The sequence below is a fragment of the Argentina silus genome (assembly GCF_951799395.1).
Source record: "Argentina silus genome assembly, chromosome: 5".
Lineage (NCBI taxonomy): Eukaryota > Metazoa > Chordata > Actinopteri > Argentiniformes > Argentinidae > Argentina > Argentina silus.
The window spans coordinates 11,733,146-11,740,645 of NC_139659.1; the positions used below are offsets into that span (position 1 = coordinate 11,733,146).

The following is a 7,500-nucleotide window of genomic DNA, read 5'->3' on the forward strand; positions in this document are numbered from 1 at the left end:
GTATTTAAACTGATTTAATGCTGGTGGTGAGTCACATGTGGCTGGGCTTATGGGTGTCTGTTTTGGGGCCTTACAGATGGCGTGCTGGAGTCGTCCTCCGAGGCTAATACAGGGAAATGATGAACCCCCCCCCCGCCACCTACGCACACACATGCAAACATGCACACACACACGTACCCACACATACCCACAACACACGAACACACACACACACACACACACCAACATGCAGCCTCTACGCCTCATTATCCCCCCATGGGTGTGTTTCTGCCTCCATAGGCCATGGCAGAGCCAGCTGTCCCCTCGCCAGAGCAGAGAAAACAGTTATCTCCTCTCTCTCTCTCTGTCTCTCTACCTCTCTCTCCCTCTCTCTCTACCTCTCTCTCCCTTCCCCTCTCTCTCTCTCCCTCCCTCCTTCCCTCTCTCCCTCTCTCTCTCCCTCTCTCATCTCATCAGCAGGTGTGCCGTCGACACGAGAGCAAACTCTCCACTCCTCCACTCATCCTCTCATCCTCTCCTCCGCTCATACAAAGATAATGAAGGTGTATCATCTCCATGGGACGCCCGAGGGGGAGGGGGGGGGGGCGGGGGGGTTGCTTTACATGCAGGTGGAGCTTGATGCAAATAGCTAGCATGAAGTGGGGGGGGGGGGGGGGGGGGGGGGGGCTTACTCAAAAGAAAGAACCACTCAAATGAATGAAAGAGTCCTGACCCGGCGACACTGTTCTCTCCACAGCTCAAGTAGCTCTCACGCTAACCATGATCCAGTGTTAGTGAGAGTGGTGGTGGTGATTATACAAAGCTCCTGACATGAATATGTATACCATCCCTATTTCAAACTGTCCTCTTTTAGCGAGGGGGGGGAATGAAATCTCTAGGGGCCGGGTCAGCTTGGGTAGCCGGTGGATGATGAAGGGCCTTGGGTCTGTGTCGCTAAAGAGCCATGTAATGAGCCCAGTGCACACGCTTTGCTGGCTCCAGCATGGTCAATAGGCTACTCCTACACACACACTCATAAGCACACGCTAATAACCACACACTAATAACCACACACTCATAAGCACACACTTCAGACTGTCCTGTCCTGTCCTGTCCCTGTCCTGCCCCTGTCCCTTCCTTGTCCTGCCCTCCTGCCCCTGTCCCTGTCTCTGTCCCTGTCCTCCTGTCCCTGTCCTGCCCTGCCCCTGTCCTGTCCCTGTCCCTGTCCTGCCCCTGTCCCCTCCTTGTCCTGTCCTCCTGTCCCTGTCCTGTCCCTGCCCTGCCCTGTCCCCTCCTTGTCCTGCCCTCCTGTCCTTGTCCTGCCCTCCTGTCCTTGTCCTGCCCTCCTGTCCCTGTCCTGCCCTGTCCTGTCCTGTCCTGTCCTGCCCTGCCCTGCCCTCCTGTCCCTGCCCTGCCCTCCTGTCCCTGTCCCTGTCCTGTCCCTGCCCTGTCCTGTCCTGCCCTGCCCTGCCCTCCTGTCCCTGCCCTGCCCTCCTGTCCCTGTCCCTGTCCTGTCCTGCCCTGTCCTGTCCTGCCCTGCCCTCCTGTCCCTGTCCCTGTCCTGTCCTGCCCTGTCCTGCCCTGCCCTGCCCTCCTGTCCCTGCCCTGCCCTCCTGTCCCTGTCTCTGTCCTGTCCCTGCCCTGTCCTGTCCTGCCCTATCCTGCGTGTGTCAGTGATGTCTGCGCTTGTTTATGCACCACTGGGTTATGGGCATGAATATTAATAAAGAGTCAATATGGTGACACCCACTCGAGCTTATGTGAGCTTATTGCTGTTTTTCAGATGAACATTTTCTCTAAATCTCTCTTCTTCATGTCTAGGCTGTCTCTTTACAGAGTGTGTGACTCTCTGTCTGTCTTTTCTTTTTAAGCTTATTTTTCTTTTCTGGCTCGCCCTGCCACTCTGCCCCTTCATCATCCTGTCTAACCTCTGCTTCCTCTCTCTCTCTCTCTCCCCCTCTGTCTTTCTCTGTCTAACACCCTCCCTCTCTCTGCCCTGACACCCCCCCCCCCCCCCCCCCCCCCCCCCCATCTTTTGGTCAAGTCAAAGCATTTCTGTCTGTTTCCACATTATTGATTTCCCTCTCATCTCAGTCACGGTCTCTGGGGGGAGTCAACTCTGGGCAGACCAGAGAATAAAGCCTTTTTTCACCCTCTCTGTAAATATGAAAAAGAATAATCACGCCCCACCCCCCAGCCCCCAGCCCCAACACCCCCCATCCTCCCTGAAGCCCAGCTCCACACCCCCGCTCCACACCCCCCAGCCGCAGCCCCCAGCCCCAACACCCCCCATCCTCCACCCTCCCTGAAGCCCAGCTCCACACCCCCGCTCCACACCCCCCAGCCTCAGCCCCAGCCTCCACCCCTCCGAAGCCCAGCTCCACACCAGCCCACCCCCCATCCCCCCATCCCCCCAAGCCTCCAGCCCCAGCCCCAGCCTCTGACACAGTGAGGCTGTCAAGGGGAAGCGTGACTACCAGATGCACCACCAGCCTCCCTGGTGCTTACTGGTGTAATAGTCCTACATGAGACATGCATGCAAAGTTTCCGCTTCATTCGTTTCTAGAGGAGGGGTCTGGATAGATGTGTTACTGTACAGACGGATCAGCTGCGAGACACGGCCTTGTGTTGGGCAAACACACGCCACAGTCCATGTCTGTTACCGGGGAACACATGTGGCCACTGTCACAGCTGGGGACCACACCACTGGGCCCAATGTAACCATCGGCAGCTAATGGAGGACTCAGGGGACACATATCGCCCCGACAACCAGACTCAATTTGCATGGTCATCCATTGTGTGTGTGCGCGAAATCAAATCAAACAATATGCTGCTGTGTCATATTGACAGTGGGGAGGAGAGGGGCTTTTGATTTGATTAGGAACAGAAAGATGTCTGTCTCACGAGCCTATCGACAGATCACACACACACGCGGCTGCCAATTTGATTTATTCCTGGCATGGCGTACGCGTCCCGTCTCCAACTGCCAATCTAGGAGTGTGTACAGTGTTGGATGTACACCAATAGTTGAAAAAAAGAATACACAATATATCTCACTGTCAATCTGCTATTCAACCCCCCCCCTCCCTCCCACGTGTGATATTTCTGAAGCGTTCACACCACTGTGTGGCGACGGCACGGCTCTGCCTCCTGCCAGAGATTCAGAAGCAGAGGGGAACCGAGTGGTGGGAGAGCTGAGAACAGATGGCAGTGTGGGAGCCGGGGTCCCTGACATCATCAATAATGGATGGGGGGGGGAGCGGGCCGAGCCCTGTGTGTGTCCCAGGGCCCAGCAGGAGGAAGGCAGTCATCACTTATGGTGCTATGTGCTGCTGGTCCCAGATCTGCACAGGAGGTGCCCACACACACACACACGCACGCACGCACGCACGCACGCATGCATGCACACACACACACACACACACAAAGCTCAGAGGACATCCATATCACACTGTACAGTATGTTTCTTGTGGCCCTGTATGCTAGGCTACACACTGCTGAGTGAACGCAGGTCCTTGCATGGGAGAATGTGAGTTCCGGCCCAGTGGGAAGCCTGATTGCAGACTGGCATTAACGTTAGTACCACAGCAAATCCCCTCAAAGCACCCCTACGGCCGCGTGATTACAGGGGATTTCACCGGGTGCAATCACCAGCTTCAGGTCCACTGACACTGGCATTGACCCAGAGATCCATTCAGCCTACGGTACAGCCTACACACGACAGACAAGCCTGGAAGGCAGAACGAAGAGAGATGCTGCATACCGTATGAATACTGTATGGATGATCGTTAAACTGTAGGTGAACAGATGGCGATGAAACAAGATGCCAGCCGATCACCAACGGCTTAAGTCCCTCAATGAGGTTGACAGATTCTGTTCACATGTGACCTTGTACGGCCTGCTGGAATTAGTCGATATTAGCTGTTCTGTTGCATAAAAAAGACTGACATATAAATCGTAGGCATTTTGTGACCTTAGCAATTGATCGGCTCTGGACCTGTGCTGTGCTTGAGGGGCGAGGCCACGGTGGGTAATATGTGCAAATTGCACCGCATGGATCTTTTTGGCCTTGCGGGGATCTGCGAATGTGCTGCAGTCATGTCCCTGACCTGTCCCATTTCATGCTAAATCTGAGCTACGTAATCCTGCTCATTCAAGTGCAACTGCATGGTGTGTGTATAACAGCATGTCTGACTCTGACACACACACACACACACACACACACACACACACACACACACACACACACACACACACACACACACACAGATCTATAGTGAGATGGCCTCTGGGGCAAGCAGTAATGGTCAGTGAGACAGGTGCTCGTGGACATGAGGATTAGAGAAGGTTGAGCCATGCATCCGCCCAGATAAGAGGGTCAGGCCTGGGGAACAGGCCTGGGGAGACAGAGGTAGAGGCCACATCCATCTCCACACTGTAAAACTGCAGTAAGCAATAACCTTCCTCCGAATGGATTTTACTGTCCTTGGAATACATGCACCTGCACTATTCACTGTGGCCAAGGCCTGATACAAGCCAGTCGATACCATTTTGAGGCCTATAGAGTAGGATAAGCAATATTAGTATCCAGATCACACAGCTGTACAAGCAAATTGTCCACCTGAATTTAATGGCTGTTGTTCAAATATGCATTGTGATTATATTGTGAATCAATTTGTTTGGAGACAGTCCATTCATTATGAATGAGGGTGATTAGTGGTTGACAGAGCTGTGGAGAGGACCCAGGTCTCCGGTCTCAGCAGGGAGCCCGAAAGCGCACACGCACACACACGCACACACACGCACTGATCTGAGTGACTCAGCAGACAGGACCAAGCAAGGCTTTGTTACTTTATATCTAAGGCCTCTGCTGACCGGGTAGAAATGAAGGCAGCCAACAAAGTTCCAAACAAATCATAGTTTCTGCTGATCAAGGTTATTGTTTGTGTGTGTGTGTGTGTGTGTGTGTGTGTGTGCGTGTGTGTGTGTGTGCATACGTGCATGTTTGGGTGAGTGAACGTATGCCTACCTGCCCACTGAAATGCCTATTTGCCAAGATGCCAACTTCCAAGCTGTTGGCCTGCACGAGAAATGAACATCACCCGATGGATGGCATCACGGAGCAGATAAGTCACGCACAGTTTGACCTCGGCTTGCTCCTCTCCCCCTCTCAGCTCCCCCTATCCCAGCAGGCTGATTGCGTTCTCAGCAACCCAATGGAGAATGATATAACTCCCTGATTCAGTGAGTCACTATGAGTCTTTATGTGAGAGTTCGCTGTGGGGTCAGTATGAAGGATTGCATGTTGCCATTCACAGAGCAGGATAAAAGCGTGGCAAACTGAAGCCTACCCCCCCCCCCCCACCCTACCCACTCTCAGCCCCAGGGGTCAAACACAGAGGCAATGTGCAAACTGTAACTACCCCTCTATCCCTCTCCCTCTCCCTCCCTTTTCTTCTCCTAATCCTTCCGTGCCATGGCAGGCGATGGGAGGCCTTTCCAGCCCAGGAGGGCCATATCGTGTGCAAGACGACGGAGGAGGCAGCCCGCCTCTGTATGCAGTGGCTGGTGGGTAATGCCTCAGGATCCAGATGCTCAAACAAAACAGCTCTTCAGTCGCGTGATCACAGCCTGGCCCACAACAAACAAGAGAGACACGCAGCTCACCTTTCCTCTGCGGGGTACTTTTAAACCCAACTAAGCTAATTCCCTTCCAAAGCAAACACCAGCACTATCAACGTGAACCCCCGTGATCACAGAGAGGAGCTGGGAGTAGAGCCAAAGCTGAAGACCACGAGGGCGCAGCGGCAGAAAGAGGGAACACAACAAATGGACGCTATCTGTGTTCTGAAAGTGTCGAGCAAGGCAGAAGTGGTTGTCCCAAGTCATCCACATTTCCTTTAGAACATGATTATCGAGGTTGGTGTCTTATCAGATGGAGCAGCCCTGCGGTCTGGGATCGGGGTCTGGGCTCGGGGTCTGGCTGATGTTGGGTTGGGAGTAGGGAGCCCCAGAGCAGCATGAGGGTTTTCTCATAAGACGACAGTGAGGTGCCTCTTAACGAAATCACCATCTACTACAACAACACCACCACTGAGAAAACCATACACCTCACAGACCAGGCTGTTCGGATGTGTCAGGAGGAGAACACTGAGCATTGCCAGATAGAAAAATACACGTGCAATGAACAGTTTCTATATCAATGACGATATGCATATCAATATCAATGTAATCTCTGTACCAAAGGCTCTTATAGGTGCTATACTGTAGCAGGAGAGGCTGGTGGAGGTAGAAATCAGAGGACAGGCTCACGCGTTTCATACCATTCCTCATTCCGTTCCATGCATTACAATGAGCCTGTTCTCCGATGTCTACCAGCCTCCATTGTAATGTAATACAGAGCATTGCTGAGCTTGTAAGCCAAGAGTCAAGGCCTGTGGTTCATGTCCTCTATGGTCAGAACAGACAGATCCTAACAGAGGTACAGAGGGGAGAGATAGCATCTCCTCACTCACAGAGAACAAAGCATCAAGAAGGCCAAAATCAACCCATATCCACCTAGTTTATTTCTTCTACCGAACTGGAGTTAATGAAAGACAAATGTTCTCTCTTTCCTCTCTTCCATCCCTCTCTCCTCTGGTTGCTATGCAGATGCAGATGCTCAGCGTATGTCTGGGGGTAATAGCGTTGCCGCTGCGTTGGTGGTGTTCTAATCAGTCTCCATGTCGGTGATTTGAGGAGGCGGTTCCGGTCAGGTGGACACAGCATGGCGCTCCAGCTGGGCTGAACAACAAACATCTGCTCCTGTAATGACTGTTGGACTTCGGCAGAGGACTCGAATGCACGACTCTGAGACAAAAACTTAAATCCAATAGAATAGTCTTTACTTTCAAAAAGGTTTGGTACACAGGTAGGCAGTCAATGGGTAGGCAGATAATCCAGGAAGCGGGTAGTTCACAGCAGGGTTTGGTACACAGGAAGGCAGTTCAAAAAGGCAGGCAGATAATCCAAAAAGGGGTAGGCAAAAAGGCAAAGTCAGAAACACACTCGGAGATCAAAAACCAGGAATACTTATCACTAGGAAATGCTGGGACGTATGACACGAAGGTACAAAGACGAACTGGCACAGAGACAGGGGACCACACAGACTAAATACACAGGGAAGGATGATGAGGGACAGGTGAAACCAATCAGGGCAGGGTAGACAATCACACAGACAGGAAACACACAAGGGCAGTTAGTGAAGTATCTGAAACGAGAGAAGAGGTGAGTATAACAACATAAAACATGAAACAAAGACAAACATAAACTAAAGAGCTGGGCGAGACGTTATAGCTCCCGTCTGCCAATTCATCCATTCCTGGGTTATCTCTCCTCGGAAGGACACTCCTAGAAGTCTGCTGAATGAACACACAGGCGTGCTGGAAAAGTTCATTCAGTTCAGTTCGTTCAGGGCTATAGCTCCAGCTAAGTCCAGCCACGCCTTTGAAGACACGGTTCATGTTCTATGTCTGAAGGTGT

At 52.4% G+C, this 7,500-nt stretch overlaps 1 protein-coding gene across 4 annotated transcripts in view; it reads right to left on the reverse strand.

The window, feature by feature from the left end:
• The window catches only part of vav2 (vav 2 guanine nucleotide exchange factor), a 149,655-nt gene that overhangs the window by 48,209 nt on the left and 93,946 nt on the right, over positions 1 to 7,500 (reverse strand). The gene's annotated exons all lie outside the window — the stretch shown is intronic.